Source organism: Camarhynchus parvulus, chromosome Z (assembly GCF_901933205.1).
Source record: "Camarhynchus parvulus chromosome Z, STF_HiC, whole genome shotgun sequence".
NCBI classification, from domain to species: domain Eukaryota; kingdom Metazoa; phylum Chordata; class Aves; order Passeriformes; family Thraupidae; genus Camarhynchus; species Camarhynchus parvulus.
In genome coordinates, this window is record NC_044601.1 from 69,526,001 (window position 1) to 69,547,400 (window position 21,400).

A 21,400-nucleotide genomic window follows, 5' to 3' on the forward strand; every position below is an offset into this window, starting at 1 on the left:
GGCCGGACCTCTCCGTGCCGCTCCCTCCGGGAATGGCGAGGGGGGAGCGGACCCCTGCGGCGGCTTTTCCCGGGGATGGCGAGGGATGACCGGACGGACCCCAGGGTGGTTCCCCCCGGGGATGGCGAGAGGGGTCCGCACCCCTCCGGCGGCTTTTCCTGTGCATGGCGAGGGATGGCCGGAGCCCGGGCGGACCCTCCCCGGAACGGCTGGGGGGGGACCCGATGCGGGGGCTGCTTTTCCCAGGCACAGCGCGGGAGGAGGGGACCCCCGGGCGGCTCCTCCCGCGGATGGCGCGGGGGGGGCCGAGCTCTGCAGCGTCGTTTCCCGGGCACGGCGAGGGATGCCCGGAGCGCGGCGGTGCCTCCGGGGCTGGGGGGCTGGCGGCGGCGGCCCCGCCCCCCGCAGGTGCCGGCGCGGCGGGGCCGGGGGGTGACGTCAGGCGGGGCGGGCGCGGTGCCGGTGCCGGTCGGGCCATGGCGGAGCCGAGCGCGGCGGCCCCGGTGAGTGCGGCGGCCCCGGCGCTGCCCCCGCGCCCCGGCGGGCGCTGCCGCTGAGCGGGGCCGGGCGGGAGCGGGTCCGTGCCCGTGTCTGTGTCCGTGCCCGTGTGTGTGTCCGTGCCCGTGCGTGTGTCCGTGTCCGTGCCCGTGCGGGACCGCCCGCGGGAGCGTCCCTGGGAGCGGTGCCGGTGTCGCCTCGTCCTTCCCGTGCCCCGGAGCTCCTCGCCCGGAACGGAGGGGTTCGAACCGCCGCGAGCGCCGGCGGGCTGCCTGCGAGGGCGAGCGGAGACACCGGCATTGCTGCTCCGCCGTTCCACACGGGCTCGGTGCGTCTTTGTGTGCCCTGTGGGCTCGTTCGGGCGCCGTGCCCTGTCTGTGTGTCCGTGCCTCGCGGCTCTGTCCGTGCCCGAGTGTCTCTGTGTGCCTTGTCTGTCTGTGTCTGTCTGTCCGGGCTGTGTGTGTCTCTGTGTGCCCTGTCGGTCTGTCTGTCCGTGCCCGCGGGTCTGTCCGTGCTCGTGTATGCGCCTGTCTATCCGTCCGGGCTGTGTGTGTCTGTATGTGCCCTGTCTGTCTGTCTGTCAGTCCGGGCGGCGTGTGTCTGTATGTGCCCTGTCTGTCTGTCCGGGTGGTGTGTCTCTGTATGTGCCCTGTTTGTATGTCTGTCTGGGCAGTGTGTGTCCGTACGTGCCCCATTTGCCCACACGCTCCCTCTGTGTCCGTTCGTGCCCCACGAGCCCGCGCGTGCTGTGTGTGCCCGCGGTCCCCATGGGTCCGTACCTGCCCTGTGAGCCCGTGCGTGCCCCGGGGTGTCCCCATGAGCTGTAGCCATCCATCCATGGGTGCAGTGATGGGCTGTACCTGCCCTGTGAGCCCACACATGCCCTGTGAACGGGCTCTGTGTGCCCACCCATGCCCCATTGCTGTGCAGGTCCCATGTGTGTGCCACTCGTGCCATGTGTGTCCCTCCGTGCAGGTCCTGTGTGTGCCCATGGCCGTGCAGGTCCCGTGTGTGTCCCACTCGTGCCATGTGTGTCCCTCTGTGCACACTCGTGCGTTCACCCAGGCAAGCCCGGTGTCAATGCCTGGTGGGTCCCCAGAGCCCTTCCCCGTGCCCAGAGAGAGAAGGTGGCTCCTCTCCCTCTGCCCGGCTCCAAGGCAGGCTGCGTTTGCTCACGGTCAAGTTTATTTCCTCTCCCCTGGGCCAGAGCCTCGGGGGGAGGTGGCAGGTGGTGACAGTCCAGGTTTAATGGCACCGGGTGTGGGGAAGGTGAGTTTGGCTGGGGACATCCATCCCGGGCTGCTGTGGTGTGAGGAGCACAAAGGGGGAGGCAGACCTGACCCCGCTGTGGCAGTGGCTCAGCTGGGCTGTCCCCACACAGAGGATCCCTCCTCTCTGAGGCGTGGGGCTGGGCAGGGGAGAGGCTCCCCGGGTTGCAGAGCTCAGAGCTCGGCCTTTGCGGGGTGTTGCAGGTGCTGGGGTGCCTCTGCCCGCCTGGCTGCATGCCTGGGGACATGGTGGCCACAGGAGGGCATGTGCAGGGTCCCCTTGTCCAAGCAGCTGGCTCGGTAGTGGACACACAGAGCTTGGCTGCTGCCGAGGGACGGAGTCTCATGTCTGCAGTCAGCTCTGTGCTGCTGGCTCCTCACAGTTAATTAGACACGACTAATCCTGTCTGGCGCTGGGAACTTCCCAGCAAACCAGAGTGCTTTTCCCTCTCCTGGTCTGAGCAGGATCCCAGCCTCGTGCAGAGCGGGGCCTGGGGACAGGGACATCGTTTTGGGCCCCTTGGACACGATCGGGGGGGCAGCTCAGACCTGCAGTGCCCTGACCTTGCAGTGGCTGGACAGGTGTCCGTCAGGGGGAAGGTGACAAGCCCCGTGCAGGTTTGTGGGTGAAGGATTGCAGGGAGAGGGAGGTCAGGACTGTAATGAGGATATTGCGGGAATAAGGGCCAGAGCTGGACTTTTGGGGATAAATGTCACACCCAGCCAGTGAGCATCAGCATTCCCCATCCCTACAAAAGAGGAGGACGCAACGGGACACGATAATCCCTGTTGCACTGATGCCCTTGTGCTTGGGAGAGCCGTCAGTGTGTGCCCTGCTCTGGCCTTGGAGCCGCAGCAGAGTGGAGTCGGGCTCACTCGAGGATATGACTCAGAGGTGGGTTTATCAGCGCAGGGTTAATGGTCGGTGATCTTGGAGGGCCTTTCCAACCTAAACGAGCCTCTGGCTGTGATTCATTGCAGTCCTTTCCCTCCTGCAGCTGAGCCCGGGCTGTTAGCAAGGACTGATAAAACCCGCAATCGCAATCCAATGACCCGTGTTTGGAAAGAACGACACTGATCTGGGAACATCCCGCTCCCCAGGCCGAGTCCTCCAATCGTGTTTGTCCCTTCTGTACGCCTAGAACAGAGTCGTGAAGGAGCTGGATTAGCTCCTGCCCTGCTCCTGCCCCCTGGGCTGCCAAAATCTCCAGAGCGGGCATTCTGGGCTGGAATTACCCCTCAGATTTCCAGGCTGCGGGAGGCAACTCGCTTGCACTTGGAGCTGATCTAGTGGATGCTGTTTGTTTGCCCTTGCTGAGGGGTCTAAAAGGGTCTGTTCCGAGCTGTCCCCCACCAAACAGGGGGGACAGGCACCTCCAAATGAGGCTCGTTTCCCTCTTCGGAAAGCCTCACATGCAGGCCAGGCAAATGCCTTTCAGGATGCTGGTTCTGATTTGGGTAGCTGAGCTTGAGAGGTCTAAATTTAAGCGAGATGAATCTCACCCGGTGCTTGCAAACCTTGCTTTTCAGACTTTTCGCCTTGATCTTTGCTTTTTTTAGCACGACCCTGCTGTTCTCCTACCGCTCAGGACTCTTCCCAGGCATAGAAAATGCTTCTGAAACTTTCCACCCCCCCCAGGTGGGAGGTGTTGCAGAAATGCAACTGCAGGGAAGCATTTGCAGCTCATCCTCCTTGCAGAAGCCCGGGTTAAACAAGCAGCCTGTTAATTTTGTGTTAATGGCTCCGAGCAACGCCGAGTCCCCCGCCTCCGCCACCCCCTTCCTCCCTACCTTGTGCCAACGTTTAATTGCTCTCACTCTGGAGACATGCTATCTCATTTCAAGGTTGAACTTATCTAGTTTTGACTTGCAAGGGGGGGGATGTTGCCGTGTCCTTGTCACGGAGGTCGCTCGTCACTGCCTGCTCCTTGTCCCCTGCGCCGCCGCTGCTCGGGAGCCCGAGGGTGCTGTCCCCTCTCATGTGGCACCCTCGGGCCGTGCCCCTGTGCCCAGCTGCCCGCCTGGGTGCAGCCGTGGGTGTGAGCTCGCTTTTCTGACTCCTTAGGGACGTGTTCCCACTGTCCCCTCAGGGAACACACACTTTGTGCCGGTGCCTTAGGCGGGAGACGCTCCGTGCTCACCCCAAACCTTTCCTGGCCCTGGCAGAGCTCTCTGTCCTGGCCCCATACATCTCCCTGCCACACAACCCCATGCTCTGTCCGACTGTGGCCTCTCTGAGGTGATTTGGGCCACCAACCAGCCAACCAACCAGCCAACCAACCAACCAACCATCCAGCCAACCAACCAACCATCCAACCAGCCAACCATCCAACCAACCATCCAACCTACCATCCAGCCAACCATCCAACCAACCATCCAGCCAAGCAGCCAACCAACCAACCAACCATCCAACCAACCATCCAGCCAACCAACCAACCATCCAACCAACCAACCAACCATCCAGCCAACCAACCAACCATCCAACCAACCAACCATCCAACCAACCATCCAACCTACCATCCAACCAACCATCCAACCAACCAACCATCCATGAGTTACTGCGGCTTTTCCGTGTTAGAGATTTACATTTAATGTAATCCCGGGAAGGAGTCAGGGATGGGACTGGGCAGTGACAAAAATCCCCGAGGAAGGTGCTGGGATGCTGTTTCTGCCCGGGAGCAGCCACACCTGATGCTGTGTGGAGTTGGTTGCACCTGCTGTGAGATCCATCCTCGGGGTATCCTGTGCTCTGGAGAAATGTGGGCAAACACTGCGTCGAGGCAACAATAATGCCTTTAGGTAGATAATAAGTCTCCTAAATAGATCTAATTCCAGGAAACTCAGCTGGCTGATTGGAATTGTATTTTTAGTCTCCGGTTCGTGTATTTACCTGAAATTTCTGTCCTGCTGTTCTAGCTGGAGCTGACCCCGGGTTGCCTGCTGCTCCTGCCTTTTACCCAAATACTCTGACTGCACAAAGTTTCCGAGTTCCACCAGTTGGTCTGAAAATGCTTTGTTTTGGCAGATGTCTGGCAATACTGAAATTTCTGTGTCAAGGGGCCTTAAGGGGTCATTGAGGGGTTTTAAAGAGGTTGCCCAGGGGGTTGGTGGGAAAAGCTCTGCCTTGGTTGCGCATGGTGCTTGGTCTGTGGGCTCCCCTCGTCCTCTTTGGCAACTGTTCCATCAGTTTTACTGACGGTACCTAATAGGGAATCTGGCAGATATCTGATTCTCTATTCTTGGCATGCTTAAAAAGTGCCTTATTTTTCAATTAATTCTGTTAGCTGTACAGATTTAATGGATTCCTTTAGAGGTCCCCATCAGTCACCGACACCGGACATTTCTTTTCCAGTGCCGTTCCTCTCTCCTTCCCTGTGCCTAGAAAGATCACGTTCCCACGCATTTTCCACGTCTCATTTTTGCCAGAATGACTTTTTCATTACTTAAATCCTGCTGCTTTTCCAGGTTTGTGACTTTTGGGGTTTTTGGTAGAAGCTTTAAGCGTGTTCCTTTCTTTCACTGATGCCAGTGACTGCTCTGGGCTTTTTAAAATTTGCCCTTTTAAAGTCATACGCTGCCGCCGTTATTTTGGGCTCGTTGTTCCCGTGAGCAGCAGAGAAGCAGAAAGAAACTATAATAGAAGAAGACTTGCATTAGGCATGGCAGTTCATTTTGGCCTCGTCCCTGTCAGACCTGCTGCCACTCCATGGGCAATTAACGCTGGAACGTGACCCGCTCCTTGTGCCAGCAGCCACTTCTCATCCCAAAGATTTGTGAGCTCCCTGGGTCTGGTAGCGGTTACTCATGAGTTGTTCGCATGGTGGCATTTTTGTTTGCCCCCCGGGTGTGTGGATGTGATGGATGGTGGCAAGGTGTCCCTGTGCAAGGAGAAGAGTGAAATTCGGTGATTGTGGTGTTTGAGTGCCTGACACCGCTGAGGAGGGAAATCACATCCTCCACGTGCTAGAGTTATTTTGGCACACTGAACTCTTCATTTGTGCCTCCTGCTGCTCTCCCAGGTGAGCGCAGCACCCCTCAGACCTGGCCAGGCGCTGCCAGGCAGTGGTGCCGGCGGTGCAGCCCGAACTGGGCTCCCTGAGGCCTCCCCCTGCCCAGTGCCAGGCTCAGATTAAAAACTGATCTCCTTCAAGAGCTTTCCAGGCAGGATTGCCTGTGAGGATTTACAGGAGCCGATTTCAGCCCGGCTGAAAGGTGCCAGGGTGACCTTGCCATCACTCCCTGTCCCCGGGGCTGCATCAGGAGCAGGACCAGCTCCCGCATCTCTTCCCACTGAAAGCTTCCCCTGGCTAGGAGGCTGCGGGGGGAACTAACGCCGCTTCTTCCTGCAGCACTTTCCACCCGAGCCCAGCCTGTCTTTAAAAAGCAGCCGGCGTGGTTGTGCTTGGAACAGGCAGCTCGGTTTCTATATTATACACAGCGCTCATCTCCGTAGGAGGCCGGGCAGCCCACGCCGCTGCCGCAGCCCGGAGCTCTTCCCGGCTCTCCCCGGCTCCTCGGGGCGTTCCCGCAGGCAGGGAAGGAGCAGGGAGCTCTGTACAGTGCCTCGTGTGTGCCCCATGCTCCTCGGGGCAGCGTCCCCTCCCGGGGACCGGCCACCTTGTGTCACACACCCTGCCCTTGTGTCCTGAGGCTGCCCCGCCTCACCTGCCCTGCCCCGCCAGGTGAGCACCCAGCCCCTGCTGCCCCAGCCTGGCTCTGCCTCCCCTCACCTGCCCTGCCCCGCCAGGCGAGCACCCAGCCCCTGCTGCCCCAGCCTGGCTCTGCCTCCCCTCACCTGCCCTGCCCCGCCAGGTGAGCACCCAGCCCCTGCTGCCCCCAGCCTGGCTCTGCTCCCGGCCAGCCACGGGCACTCCAGGTCCCTGTGATCTCCCATGGGAGTGGTTTGGCCGTGTCTCAGCATCACCTTACAGCCCCTCTGGATTTGGGGAGCAGCAAACCATCCCCCCCCCCCCATCCCCGAGCTGAGCCCTGTGTTGGTGTCCATCTGTCCCAGCTGTCTGGGTTATTTGCACAATTTAATTCTTGGCTACACCTGGTTTTACAACGGGATTAATTTCATGGCAACTGATACACCTGCAACAATTAGCTGTGTAAACCGAGATAAAAGGCCAATCAAATTTCATGGTTTGGAGTGCAGGCTGCTTCCAGCTGGAGGCTTCCTGAGCCCTTCTGAAATCCATCCCCAGAGGAGGCTTCTGCAGGTCATCCCCAGCCCCAGCGAGGTTTGTTCCTCTGTGAAATGAGCGAAATGGGGCTGGGGAACGCAGCAATGTTCAGGGAGGCTGAGCCTTGGGGACAAGGCTGCTCCCCCTGCCCACCTCTGGCTCTGGGATGATGCCCGGGGGGGTTCCCAGGGCAGCTCTGGGGGCAGGGCCAGGTTGGAGCCAGGCTGGAAATGCCCCCGTGCTGTGCGGGCTGTGTGCTCCACTGAGTGGGCACGGGCAGCTCTGAGCCATCGCAAAGCGCCTTCGGGTAAAGGTAAATTAAAGGTAAATTAAAGCCTCTCCCTGCTGCGAGGGGGCAGGGCTGGGAGTGCCGGCGTGGAAACGGGTCCCGGCTCAAAATGACTGCAAGGACAGAGGGCAGGTGCTGGGCTTCTCGGGATGGGATCCATCTGGGACCGCTTCCAGTTAAAATGAGATCAAGGAGAATGGGACAAGGTAAAAAACAGGCAGATATCTCTGCATTTCTGTGGGGATTGCAGCGTGAAGCCTTGGGCTGGGCTCAGTGCTGGGCTCCTCTCCCACTGCCCATGGTGCCCAGAAAGGTTGGTGGGCCCCTGGCTTTGTCCCAGGTTGCTGTAATTCCCACCCTGCATCCCAGGAGGGGTGCTGGGATGGGCGGGTGAGGAAGGGGCTGCACCCACGGGGAGGGGGCTGCACCTCTGGGGGTCAGAGCTGTGGTCCTGGGACCTGAGCCGGGCCCCTGGGCCTGGAAATTCACCAGGTCATGGATGTGCTGGAGCTCCTCAGGTCTGAACCCAGGGAAATCCTGGCCAGAGGATGGCTGGGAGAGCTGGGGCTGTTCAGCTGCACAAGAGAAGGCTCCAGGGACACCTCAGAGCCCCTGCCAGGGCCTCCAGGGGCTCCAGGAGAGCTGCACAGCCACTGGGGACAAGGCATGCAGGGACAGCAGCCAGGCAATGGCTTCCCAGGGCCAGAGGGCAGGGACAGATTTTGGGATATTGGGAATTAGGAATTGCTGGCTGGGAGGGTGGGCAGGCCCTGGCCCAGGGTGCCCAGAGCAGCTGTGGCTGCCCCTGAATCCCTGGCAGTGTCCAAGGCCAGGCTGGATGGGGCTTGGAGCAGCCTGGGACAGTGGGAAGTGTCCCTGCACATGGCAGTGGATGGGGCTGGATGGGCTTTGAGGTCTGTTCCACCCTAAGCCATTCCGGAATTCTGTCACTGATTTGCATTTCTCTTACAAGCATTGGATCTGACCTGTATTCAGGCACCTGTACCCAGGAGACTATTTCAGATAATTTTAGAACTGCAGTTCTTTTGCTCTCTGGGAATTCTCCTTTCTCCGTAGTTTTTTGTTTGGCTTTTTTTTTTTTTTTTCCAGTGCAAAGTTGTATCAATTTGAGAAAGGCTTTATCCAGAGCCCAGGCTTAGCTCCCTTCCACACAACCTCCCGGGCCGAGCGTGGCCAAGTGCAGAAACACCATCAATTAGAAATAATGACGTGTTCCGAGCGAGGCAGCGAGCAGGCAGGGCCTGTCCTCGTGCCCAGGAGAGCTGGGAGCCAGGAATGGTGGCCAGGGAGCTGTTCCTGGGGGAGCCAGAGAGGGAACTCCTGGGAAGCAGGAATGCCTGTGGGATGGGGAGGGGTCTTGTAGCTCCTGGAGTCACTGCTGGGCTGAAAGGGGCTGTGTGTCCAGCTGTGTGTCCAGCTGTGCTGCAGCTCTGGGGCCAGCTGTGCGTCCAGCTGTGTGTCCAGCTGTGCTAGCACAGGGCTGGGGTGTGCTCCTGTCTCCCTCACACCTCTGCCACCAAATCCTAAACTTCATTGAGCTACATTTCAGTGCAAAATTGTCGTTTCTCCTTTTTCCCCTCCCGGGCTCACTCCACAGCTGATGCCAGCTTTGGGTGCTTTGGTGGGAGAGGCAAGGAAATGTGAAATTGGGTGGGATTCCTTTGGGAAAACGAAGTTGGAGTGGTTGGAGGTGGCCGTGAAGGGGTCGAGATGAGCACGGTGCCATCTCTGGGTCATCCCCTTTCTGCTTGAGCAAGGGGCAGGGAAGTCACAAAGGGCATCTTGATGCGCGTTATATTTGCCAGAAAATGCCATTTTTGATATTCCTGAATGAGGGATTCCAAGCCTTGTCAGGCAGGGGCTTGTCCTGTCTGTTTGAAAAGGACACAAAACCGACAAGGGTGATGAGGTGGCTGCACCTGCTCCCAAAATCCCCGCTCCCAAAATCCCTGCTGGCCACACCTACCCCAAAATCCCTGCTGGCCATATCTGCTCCCAAAATCCCTGCTGGCCATATCTGCTCCCAAAATCCCTGCTGGCCCCAAAATCCCTGCGGGTCACACCTGCTCCCAAAATTCCTGCTGGCCAACCTGCTCCCAAAATCCCTGCTGGTCACACCTGCTCCAAAAAATCCCTGCTCCCAAAATCCCTGCTGGCCACACCTGCTCCCAAAATCCCTGCTGGATCACCGTGCTCCGGCAGTTCCTTATCTCCTGTGTTATCCTGCTCCCCAGAAAGGCATTTAGGGTCTTTGAGTCATTAGCAGCATCCTCCCCGATCTCTTCTGTTAAAGATGGGTCTAAGGTTAAAAAAAAAACCACAAATCTCTGAGCTGGAAAGCAAATTGCTGTCTGCTTCAAACACAGGGTGTGTTGTGGAAAAGAGAAGCAGCTGGGAGGAAATCCCAATTGTAATAACACTCGCAGGATCTTCTCAGGACACGAGGGTGCTGTGTGTCCCAGCAGATCCCAGGATCTGCCCTGCCTGAGCAGACAGGAGAATGCCACAGCAAAGTTTGGGAAGCTCACTGCTCGCTGTGGAGTAGCCCAGCATGGTGCTTGTGCTCATCCCTAAATTTGGGAAGATTTTTCCCTGTGGAGGAGCCTGGGCTGGTGTGTTTGTGCTCATCCCAAAGTTTAGGAAGCTCACTGCTCCCTGTGGAGGAGCCTGGGCTGGTGCTGCAGCTCATCTCAAAGTTTGGGAACCTCATTGCTTCCCAAACGTTGCTCAATGCTTCCTGTGGAGAAGCCTGGGCTGGTGCTTGTGCCCATCCCAAATTTGGGAAGCTCATTTTTCCCTGTGGAGGAGCCTGGCTTGCTGCCTGTGCCCATCCCAAAGTTTGGGAAGCTCATTGCTCCCTATGGAGGAGCCTGGGTTGTCGCTTGTGCCCATCCCAAATTTGGGAAGATCATTTTTCCCTGTGGAGGAGCCTGGGCTGGTGCTGGTGCCCATCCCAAATTTGGGAAGATCATTTTTCCCTGTGGAGAAGCCTGGGTCGGTGCCTGTGCTCATCCCAAAGTTTGGGAAGCTCACTGCTCCCTGTGGAGGAGCCTGGGCTGGTCCTTGTGCTCATCCCAAAGTTTGGGAAGTTCCTTTTTCCCTATGGGGAAGCCTGGGTGGGCGCCTGTGCCCATCTCTCCCTTCTCCTGAGGCTGAGGGGCCAGGCAGCCCCACTGACCCCGGGGAGGCTGTGGGGTGATGCTGACACAGGACACCACCTTGGGCTCCCCCTGGAGACCCCAAATCTCCCAAGGGTTTGGTCTCACAGCCTGGAATCCAAGCTCATTTCTGACTCTGACCTCCTCTGTCTGAATAAACCTCACGTGCCTGCTTCTACTCTGACAGCAGAAATAATCTTTGCTGCTGCCGTGATATGTGTGTCCGCTTTTCTTCATCCCAGCAAAGTGCTGTAAGAGCTGCAAAATGCTTCGGAAACTTGAGGATTTTTTGAGCAACAGGGATTGAAAGGGGAGGGGAAAAAAGTGAGTTTCTGGGACTTAGAAACCAAACCCCTCAGCCAGGTTTCCCTGGCACGATTCCTTTTGCAAAACGGTCTTGCTGCTGCCCACTGGAGCCAAATGGGAAGGAAGGGATTAAAGCTGTGAATCTGCTCCGTCCTGATGGCTCTTTCACAGTCTGGGCAGAGCAGAAGGGACATTTCAGAGCAATATTTAGCTAAATAAATGCTGGGCACCATGGGCTCTGGAGCCCCGTTGCGTTGCTCTCAGTGAGGCCGTGCTCTGAGCCTGTATTTAAACTGCCAGGTTTGGGAGCAGAGCAGATCACCCAAAAACCAGCAGCAGGCTCCCTCCCAGCTGTGCTGTGAGCGCTGCCCCCTCCCTCCTCCTGCTGGGCGGCAGTCTGGCTGGGGAGCAGGGTCGGGACGGATGGAGACAAGGTATCTCTGCAGCCAGGGCTTGGAACTCGGGGTTTATTGCAAAGGGTCTGGGTGCAGGGGCCTTTTGGTGGTTTGCAAGTGGGGCCTTGGATTGTATTGTATGTATTTTTATGTAGTTTTGGTCACTAGTATGATGTTGGAGGGGTGACGCTGGGTGCTCTGGGAGGGGGTTTTTGCACGGGCCTGGGTGCGGGCCGACTTGGGGTTTATTGCACAGGGCCTGGGTGCAGGGGCTTTTGGGATTTGGGGTTTATTGCACAGGGCCTGGGTGCAGGGCCCTGCTGGGATTTGGGGTTTATTGCACAGGGCCTGGGTGCAGGGCCCTGCTGGGATTTGGGGTTTATTGCACAGGGCCTGGGTGCAGGGCCCTGCTGGGATTTGGGGTTTATTGCACAGGGCCTGGGTGCAGGGCCCAGCTGGGATTTGGGGTTTATTGCACAGGGCCTGGGTGCAGGGCCCTGCTGGGATTTGGGGTTTATTGCAAAGGGCCTGGGTGCAGGGCCCTGCTGGGATTTGGGGTTTATTGCACAGGGCCTGGGTGCAGGGCCCTGCTGGGATTTGGGGTTTATTGCACAGGGCCTGGGTGCAGGGCCCTGCTGGGATTTGGGGTTTATTGCACAGGGCCTGGGTGCAGGGCCCGGCTGGGATTTGGGGTTTATTGCACAGGGCCTGGGTGCACGGACCTGCTGGGATTTGGGGTTTATTGCACAGGGCCTGGGTGCAGGGCCCTGCTGGGAGCTGCCAGCCACAGCTCAGAGCAGCCCCGAGAGAAGAGAGGGGGAGAGAGGGTGAGAGGATGAGAGTAAAAGGGGTAAGACAGTAAAAGGCAAGAGCTAAGAGACAAGAGGTAAGAGATAAGAGCATAGAAAAGTGAGAGTGAAGTTCCCGTTACAATACAATAAATCATCTTCTGTGTGGAATATTCTGATTCTCACTAACCAATCTGGTACAAGATACAAATCCTACAGCATTTACATACAGCCTATAAGAATCATTACATTACCACACTGTGTTACATTTTAAACCCTAAAAGCTCCTCTTTGGGCCCCTCTGCCAAGCTGCAGGGTCTGCTCTGACCCTGGGGCCTGTCTGCAAGCAGAGGGTGTTGTTCCATCAAAAGGGGATTACCTTCAGCTGGCCACACCATTGTTTTCCAGTTGTTCAGTAACTGAGGTATCTCAAAGCTGCTTTCATTTCAATCTCGCTTACAGTTTCCATATTCTCAAAATCTTTTTCCAGGCAATCATATTTATAAGGCTTTCCTGTTTCATCTTCCCCAACACTGGGCTGTGATTCCCTGGGGGATCTCTGGGCTCTGAGACCTCTGCCCACCTCCTGCTTGGCTCCTGCTCCTCACCAAAACAGTGGTGGTGGAGCATTTCTTCTCCTGAGCCAGCCGGGACACACAGTGCTGTGTGTGCAGGGATGAGGGAGCACCCAGGACTGACAGGCTGAAAGGAGCAGCAAAAGCTGGCAGAGATTTTTGGTGGATTGCACCCTTGGCGTGGGAATCAGTGTGTTAGGGCTTGATCTCCAGTGCAAGCACACCGCAGAGGGGTTTGGGCAAAGGGAAGAGAGAAACAGATGGATTAAAGAAGAAAAGAGAGAGAGTGAGACAGAAAAAAGAGAGAGATCGCCAGTCGTTACTCCAGTGTAGATCCAGCTGATGGGATGTCCTGGGGCCCTGGGCTTTGTGGGGCACATTTAAATCTTCCACTCCTGAGGAGAAGTTTCCCACTTTTTGTGCAAGTCAGTTTTCATTCACAGTGGTTCCTTCAGGCCTTTCTGGAAATGGGTTGGAGGCTTTAGGGTCTTGGATGGGCTCAGAGTTCCCCCCTGCAGTGCTGGGCCCTTCTGGCCCTGTCCCTGCCCCTGTGCCGGGCTGTGCTCTCCTGCAGGAGCCACAGCCAGGAGGTTTGTCCCTAAAACGCTGCCCTGCCTCCATATGGCCCCTTCTCCAGCCACATCCTGGTCTTACTCTGCTGTGTTTCTACCAAGTCCTTGCTTGTTATTCCTAAAAACCCTTGGCTGGCTCCACACCACGCAGCTATTGGTGTTTGGGACATGCACTTTAGCTCCTTACCTGCTGGGATTCTGCCCTGGGCAGTGGCTGAGGAGCACAAACCACAGTGGGACAGAATTCCAGGGCTCCGGGGGACTCTGGTGCAGGGGTCACCCCCTACATTTTGTTGTCCTGGTTAAGGCTCTCTTGGCCTGAGGAATGTGAGCTTGAGGGCGGCCTGAGCTGTGCCTGGCAGCAGCCTGGGTGTCCCAGGGCAGCCTGGGTGTCCCAGGGCAGCCTGGCCTGTGTGCCTGCACAGGAGCCCATGGTGGAGCCAACCCAGCAGAGCCCAGCTGGGTCCCTGTTGCAGGGGAGCTGCAGGACTGGCTGGGTGTGCTTCCTCCCTCACCACGACCCCATTAAAATTTAAGGGTTAAAGTGGGAGTAGTGAAAGAGAATTTTCTATTTAAGGCTTTTAATTCATTTTTACCTCCAGCTTTAGCTGGAGTTTGTGCAAACCGCTGGCAAGGCAATTAAAGTGAATTTTTAATGGGTTATTTTTGTCGCTTCACCATGGGGGGAGCTGAAGATCCCAGGCTGTGAGCTGCCTGGGGTAGGGGCCGTCCCTTTGCTGTGCTGCTCTGATGTTTGATCCCTAATTGGGTTTTATTCACCAGCCCTGGCTGAGTCACAACGAGAGGGAGAAGGTGCAGGGTTACGTCTGGATGGAACATGGGGAGCAAAATATCCAGGCTGCAGCTCCCCAAGGCTTCCAGGCTGGATCCATCCTGGAAAGGAAGAGCACAGGACTTTGGAAAATGAAGCACACGGTTTGTTTTGGATGGTCAATGGGCATTTTGTAGGAGGGAGCTCCAAGGACAAAAAGCAATGCAACAACCTGATTGCCTGAGAGTTCCCCTCAAATCCTGAGGGCTGCTGGGAGCAGATGAGGGTGGGTGTGAGGGTGTGGGGATTTCCTGGGTGAGGATGTGATGCCTGCAGAGCAGCCTTGTCCCTCCAGGCGCAGGCTGGCACCCCTGCCCTGTGTGGGACAGAGATGCAGGTCCCACCCAGTGATGGGTGCCAGGAAGTCTAATTCCAGACTTGTTTTTGAGGACATTTTCCTGGGAGCTCCCTGTGTGCAGGCAGAGGGAGGGCTTGGGGCCTGTCAGCTCTGTGGGAATGCAGGTGCCCCGAGGGGACCTGGCACAAGCTGTTTATCCCGGGTCAGCCTGGTTTTGGCATCCCTTCCACGGCGTGTCCTGTGCTCCTGCTCCCCTCCATCCCTGAGCCCATCGCACAGCTCAGCCCGGGGGGAACGCAGGCCTCAATGAATTCCTGGTGCAGTTTGGCGGGGGGAGACCAGGGGTGAGTCTGTTTCCCTCTGCAGAATCCATTCATGCAGCTCCTGCCCACATTGACACACCTCTGCTGCCTTGTGATCCCCCCTCACAGGTTATTTGGAGAAAAGCTTTCTAAAAATAGCCAGCCCCTGGTTTTTCCGGTATTATCCTGTGCAGCCCCAAGATCCTGCCTAGAAAGGCAGCCTGGCTCATTGATGTTTCCTTAAAATGCAGCTAATCCATGTAATCTCATTATAGTAGTAGGTGATTATACTGACAGCAAGCTTTAGCAGTCCTCCAGCAAAGCCTTTTATTCCCTGTCTGTTATGTGGGTGGCTAAAAGTCGCTGGGAGCACATTTTGGGTTTGCTCGGTGTGTTTTAGGGGCAGGACCTACAATATTTTTGTTTTGATTCCCTAGGAGATGCCCTGCACTGTTTGTGGAGGTCCCAGCGCACGTTTTTGCCCCTGTCCCTCAGCCTTGCTGGCCACTGGCGCCCCATGGCCGTGCAGCAGGGTTTCCCAAAATCACTGGGCAGCATTAAAGCAGCAGGGATGGTTTCTTGCAGCAGAGTAGATGAAGGGGAGCTTTGCCACGTGTCCTGTGGGATTCCCGCTGTCCCTGTGTGCAGCCCCTCTCCCTAGGGAGTCAGCCCGAGGAAAAGGTGGATTTTGGGGTGCTGAGTGATGCCTCCCCGTGCTGAAAGGACCTGCCCAGCTTTGTGGGGCAGGCTGGATGTGTGGGAAGCTGGCTGAGCGAGGAGCAGCAGGAGTTTGGGCTGGGAAGGCGGCTCCAGGGAGAGAGCACATCCCAGGACAGGCTCCGTGAGCTCCCCTGTGCTCGGGTCAAGGGCGGGCTGAAGTGGCCGAGCCTTGCTGTGGTTCCTGTGCCCTGCTGCACCTGGGCAGTGCTGGGGTCATGCTGGTCCTTCCTAGGGCCTGGGCAGCCTTGGCTGGGCAGCGTGGGGCACGGGGCTCCATGTGCTTGGTTCTGCCTCTGCTCGGTTCTGGCTGTGCTCGGTTCTGGCTGTGCTCGGTTCGGCTCTGCTCAGTTCTGGCTGTGCTCGGTTCCGGCTCTGCTCGGTTCTGGCTCTGCTCGGTTCTGGCTCTGCTCGGTTCTGGCTCTGCTCGGTTCTGGCTCTGCTCGGTGCTGGCTCTGCTCGGTTCTGGCTCTGCTCGGTTCTGTCTCTGCTCAGTTCGGCTCTGCTCGGTTCTTGCTGTGCTCAGTTCTGGCTCTGCTCGGTTCTTGCTGTGCTCGGTTCTGGCTCTGCTCAGTTCTGGCTCTGCTCGGTTCTTGCTGTGCTCAGTTCTGGCTCTGCTCAGTGCCGGCTCTGCTCGGTCCTGGCTCTGCTCGGTTCTGGCTCTGCTCGGTTCTGGCTGTGCTTGGTGCTGGCTCTGCTCGGTTCTGGCTCTGCTTGGTCCTGGCTCTGCTCGGTTCTGGCTGTGCCTGGTGACCTTGCCCCATCATCATCAAATCACAGAATATCCCGAGCTGGAAGGGACCCACCAGGATCACCCTTGGGGTGGATCAGAGCCGTGGCTGAGCAGACAGGGAGGAGAACGCCACAGAAAAGTTTGGGAAGCTTGCTGCTCCCTGTGGAGGAGTCTGGGTTGGTGCTTGCGCTCATCCCAAAATTTGGGAAGCTCATTTTTCCCTGTGGAGGAGCCTGGGCTGGTCCTTGTGCCCATCCCAAAGTTTGGGAAGCTCACTGCTCCCTGTGGAGGAACAATGAGCTGGATCACCAGCTGGACAGGAGGCCCAGCTCCTGCCCCACACAGACCCCAGCAATCCCACCCTGTGCATCCCTGGCAGTGCTGTCCAAAGGCTCCTGGAGCTCTGGCAGCCTCGGGGCTGTGCCCATCCCTGGGGAGCCTGGGCAGTGCCAGCACCCTCTGGGGAGAGCCTTTCCCTGATATCCAACCTAACCCTCCCTGGCACAGCTCCAGCCATTCCCTGGGAGCTGTCCCTGTCACCCCTGAGGGCTGATCAGTGTCTGCCCCTCACAAGGGAGCTGTACCTGCAGCGGGCTCTCCCCTCAGTCTCCTCCACCCGAACAGGCCAGGTGCCCTCAGCCGCTCCTCACGTGGCCCCTCCAGACCCTTCCCCATCCCCGTGTCCCACCCTTGGACCCTCTCTGACAGCTTTAGATCCCCTCACGCTGTGGCAGCCCCAGTGCAGAGCAGTGGCACCATGCCCCTCCTCGCTGGTGTCCCCGATGTCCCCAGGACAGGACAGGGCTGTCCCCCTGGCTCAGGGCTCGCTGGCTGAGATCCAGCTGGCCACCAGCAGGTCCCTTTCCACAGCCCTGCTGCCCAGCAGTGTTCTGTGGCCGCGGTGGAGGGTCCCTTTGGGCACAGCTGGCCAGAGGGCTGGCTGCAGAGGTGTCTCTGCTGTCCTGGGATGCGCCAGTGTGGGGCTGCAGCTCTGCCGAGCCACGGGGCAGGAGAGCAGAGGGCACGGGGTGCTCCTGGGGGGCACAGCAGTGTGAGCAGCTATTGGAATTTACCAGTATGGCTGATGGGATGTGCCTGGGCTTGTCTGGCCCTGCTGCTGAACCAAATAGTGGCACTGTGGTGTTTCACCCCACAGACACTTTTGGCTCTATGGGTGTGTGGTGTTTCACCCCACAGACACTTTTTTTTGGCTGGCTGGGTGTAGTTTGCTCTGGTGTGTGGTGTTTCACCCCACAGACACTTTGGCTGGCTGGTGTGTGGTGTTTCACCCCACAGACACTTTTGGCTCTATGGGTGTGTGGTGTTTCACCCCACAGACACTTTGGGCTGGCTGGGTGTGTGGTGTTTCACCCCACAGACACTTTGGGCTGGCTGGTGTGTGGTGTTTCACCCCACAGACACTTTTGGCTGGGTGGGTGGCTTGCAGCTGGGACTCACACAAGTCCAGGCCTGCAGGAACTTTTGGTGGCTGGGAGCGCTCTGGCTGCAGACAAGTGCCTGCTGGAGCGATGGAGCGGCTTCCCCCATACCAGGGGCTGCTCCTCAGGTTTCCCTCTGTGCAGAAGCTTTAAGGCGATGGTGAAGGAAAGGAGTCGGTTCTGATGGAGGGTTTGGATCCAGAGCTTTATTCTGGCCCACAGGCCTCTGAATGCAGCACCAGCTCCAACAAAACTCCCTCACTGCATGGTTGCTGTTCCTCTGAACCCCGGGGAGAGGGGCAGGGAAGGGGCAGGGAGCCACCAAGCAGGTACAGGAGGGGAAGTCTTAAGGGACAAAGGACACCTGGATGGGCCAATGCCCCCCAGGGGTAGAGGGCATCCTTGGAATCTGCCAATCACTCGATGCCCTTCTGGAATTCTAGGACTGACAGACAGTGCTGGGAGGGGAAAGGAGAGGTGACTGACACACCTGGGAGGGATCATCGGGGCGGGACCCTGGTTCTGGGATAAACCTTGCAATCACACCACAACAAGCAGCCAGGGTGGAACCCTTTTCCAGGCAGCTTGAGCAGACAAATGTGGGTTTTCCCCCTGCCCATGAAGCCCCTGTTTGCTGTTTGCCCACGCTGGGCGTGCGGATCTGTGAGGGATGGCCCCGAGCGAGCTGGGTGAGACCTGTCAGCCAGCAGCAGGATTAGAGGGGAGGCACAGCCCGGCGGTGCAGGCGCTCCTGTGCGATCCCAGAGCAGTGTTTGGAGAGGACAGGGCTCTCTGCAGCGATACTGATCTCTGGGGCCCGTGGAGGGTTGGAGGAGCCGCTCTGCCATCGCTCTGCCTTGCTGGCACATGCTGCACATACCTCCTTTGGGGCAAATTCCTCGCGCAGGCTTCTCGGAGACAGTAAGAAAACCCTCTAGGGCTGTTTCTGTGTGTTTTTCAAAAAATTATTTTTTTAATATCCATCCTGCTTTTGCTTATCTTCGTCCAGCCCCTCCAGTGATAACACAGGCAAAGCCCTGACCGTGGCGTCCCAGGGAGGAAAGGCTCAGCTCTCTGACACAGCGCCGGCTCTGAGTGGATTTTAATCTCTTTTTTTCTAGAAGGAAAGGCTGTAGGTGCCAAACCAAAAGGGCAAAGTGATTTGCCCCCATGAGGTATCATGTTTCTGCTCTGATTTATGGCGAGGGGAGAGGCTTCTGAGTCATCTGTTCCAGGAACTGCTTTCTTTTGGTAACGGAGATAATTCTGCTGGTTTTAAATCGATGTGGTGTCAGTCAGCAAAGGTGTGGGATGGGAACCACAGCTGGCAGGGCTGGGACTGACCAGGGACTGGGATGATCAGGGATTGGGGCTGGGGCTGGGGATGACTGGGGATTGGAGCTGAGACTGACCAGGGACAGGAACTGGGGCTGGGACTGGGACTGACCAGGGACAGGGATGATCAGGGACTGGTGCTGGGGATCACCAGGGACTGGGGCTGACCAGGGACAGGGATGATCAGGGACTGGGACTGGGACTGGGACTGGGACTGGGGCTGACCAGGACTGACCAGGGACAGGGACTGACCAGGGACTGCGGCTGGGGTTGACCAGGGACTGAGACTGACCAGAGCCTGGTGCTGACCAGGCTCTGTGTCTGAGCCACAGGGCCAGCAGGCTGCTGGGCCATGGAGCCGTGTGTGCGTGGCACGGTGGGTGTCCCATGGCCAGGGGCAGTGCCAGGGGCAGGGGCCGGCAGTGGGGCTGCCCTGCTGGCCCCGGGCAGGCCTGGCCGCGTTTGTTCAGGCTCTGTCTGTCTGTCTGTCTGTGTGTCTGTGTGGCTGCAGGCAGGGCAGTCTCAGTGCTGTGTCCCACGGGGAGTGGGGCCTGTCCCCTGTCTGGCTCTGCACGGCTCAGTGGCCAGGCTGGCCCCTGCTCAGGACACAGGGCTGGCTCTCCCACACTGCCCCGAGCCCTTGCGAGGGTCAGCAAGTTCTCCTTTGTTTTCTGTTCTTTCTCTGAGCTAACGAGCGTTCTCTGATTTTCCTTTCTCCTTTTGTTTTTTTTTCCTCTCAGTGTATTTTGGCCTGTCCACAATTGCCCTGGCTGTTCAGGAGCGGGAGAATTCCTGTTTCCCTGAGTCAGGTTTGGGCAGCAGAGCTGGCTTTGCAGAGCTGGGTGATGCTTGTTCCCAGTGCACGGGTTTTCCCACGTGTGTTTCACTGCTGGTCACGCCAGGATTTGGGGTCATTTTGTGCTGTTTCCCTTGGGTTTGGGAGCATCCCTTTTCCCCCTCCTGTGACAGTGCTGCTTGATCTTTCTGGCTTTTGGCTGGCAGCTCATCTTGCTGATGAGTTTCTGCGTGGCTCCTGGCAGCAAAGGCACTTTGATAAGTGGTGTTTTGAGGGGAGCAGGAACACCATCCCCACTGGGCAGCCTTGGGGGCTGTTTCCAGGGCACAGCTGGCTCTGACACAGCCCCAGAGCTCCCAGAGCTCCCAGCTGGCTGTCACACAGCCCCAGAGCCCTGTGAGGGCTCCCCAAACCCTCAGAGGATGGAGGCAGCACAAATCCCAGCACAAATCCCTGCAGCACCATCAGGGCAAACGCTGCCCTGGCACACAGGAGAGAGATGGGAAGGATGGAAAAATGAAAGAAAAGTTCTAAGTTCTTCCCCCATCTCTGTATTATATGGAAATAAGGGTGCCCATCATAAAATCTCTGCCTCTGAGGCAGCTGCTGGAGCTGCCCCAGTGAAAAAGCGAGTGAGGGCTGGATTGAATCTGTGAAATGCACCCGGTGCTCATCGGGGGGAACAGCTCCATATCTCTGCATTATTCTCAAGTGCAGAGTGGTTTGGTTTAAATTGGGTGGTTTCACTCTCCCCCATCCTCTCCTGGTCCCTCCCGTGTCCCCCCGCAGGGCAGGTGCTGGCACCACGGGGCTCTGTTCCCTCAGCTGTGGGCTTGGTGGTGGCCATCACAGATATCTATATAATAATTAGTTCATTGATTAGGGTATCCACGGCCCACAGCGTTGGTGTGAGCCTCCTGGGGGCACCCAGAACCTTCCTCTCTTCCAGCTGGGGCTGACAGCAGCTGGGACAGGGGCTGGGAGTGAAGTTAGCACTCCCACAGAGCCCTCGGAACTGCTGTCCCTGTGCTCTGCTGTCCCTCTGGGGCACACAGAGCAGGCTGGGTTGGTGTCAGCAGCGTGGGTTTGATCCCTGGTGTCTCTTTGTTCTGCTGTCCCTGTGTGGAGCACACAGAGCAGGCTGGGTTGGTGTCAGCAGGCCGGGTTGGTGTCAGCAGGCCGGGTTTGCTCCCTGCACATCCCTCTGGTGCTCCCACACTCTGTCAGGGCTGTCTCCCTGCCCGCTGTGCTGCAGGAGCTGCTGGCCCTGCCCTGCTGCAGCTCCCCGGAGGCTCCCGCTGGATTTGGCTCCCTGGGTGGATACCAGAGCCCGGGCTGAGCAGCCTGACAGCTGTTGGGCTCTGCTCTGCAGCTCCACAGCAGCTGAGCTCCTTCCCTGGGCCCTGCTCTGCAGCTCCACAGCAGCTGAGCTCCTTCCCTGGGCCCTGCTCTGCAACCCCACAGCAGCTGAGCTCCTTCCCTGTGCGGCACTGGGCACTGCTGGCAGCAGCGCTCATTAGGAAATTAACACTTGTTCATTAGAGCAGCCAGGGCCAGCGCAGCAGAGATGGGGCTGCTGGTGGCATTTCCCTGGGGCTGCTGGGGACTGTCAGGAGCCAGGTGTGCTCTGGACAAGGGGGAAGGCAGGGAAGGCACCTCTGTGGCCTTCCCTGGGGGGCTGCTCAGCCTGGTCCAAGGGGTGTGCTGCTGTCTCAGGGGATGAGGTAGAGATAAGAACAGATACAGGCAGAGATCGTCACTGAGTCCCAGGACTGGGTGGGAAGGGACTTTAGGGTCATCTCATTCCACCCCTGCCATGTGCAGGGACACCTCCCACTGTCCCAGGCTGCTCCAAGCCCCATCCAGCCTGGCCTTGGACACTCCCAGGGATC

General features: G+C 58.1%; 1 protein-coding gene across 2 annotated transcripts in view; it reads left to right on the top strand.

The window, feature by feature from the left end:
- Positions 1-453: 453 nt before the first annotated feature.
- Positions 454-21,400, top strand: part of MAPK4 (mitogen-activated protein kinase 4) — a 59,265-nt gene continuing 38,318 nt past the window's right edge. The window contains exon 1 of one of the 2 annotated variants that reach the window (XM_030968693.1): positions 454-503. The gene's annotated coding sequence lies outside the window, so the exon portion shown is untranslated. Of the gene's footprint in view, positions 504-18,216; positions 18,299-21,400 lie in introns of those variants that run through there. The other variant, XM_030968694.1, reaches the window with a different exon arrangement.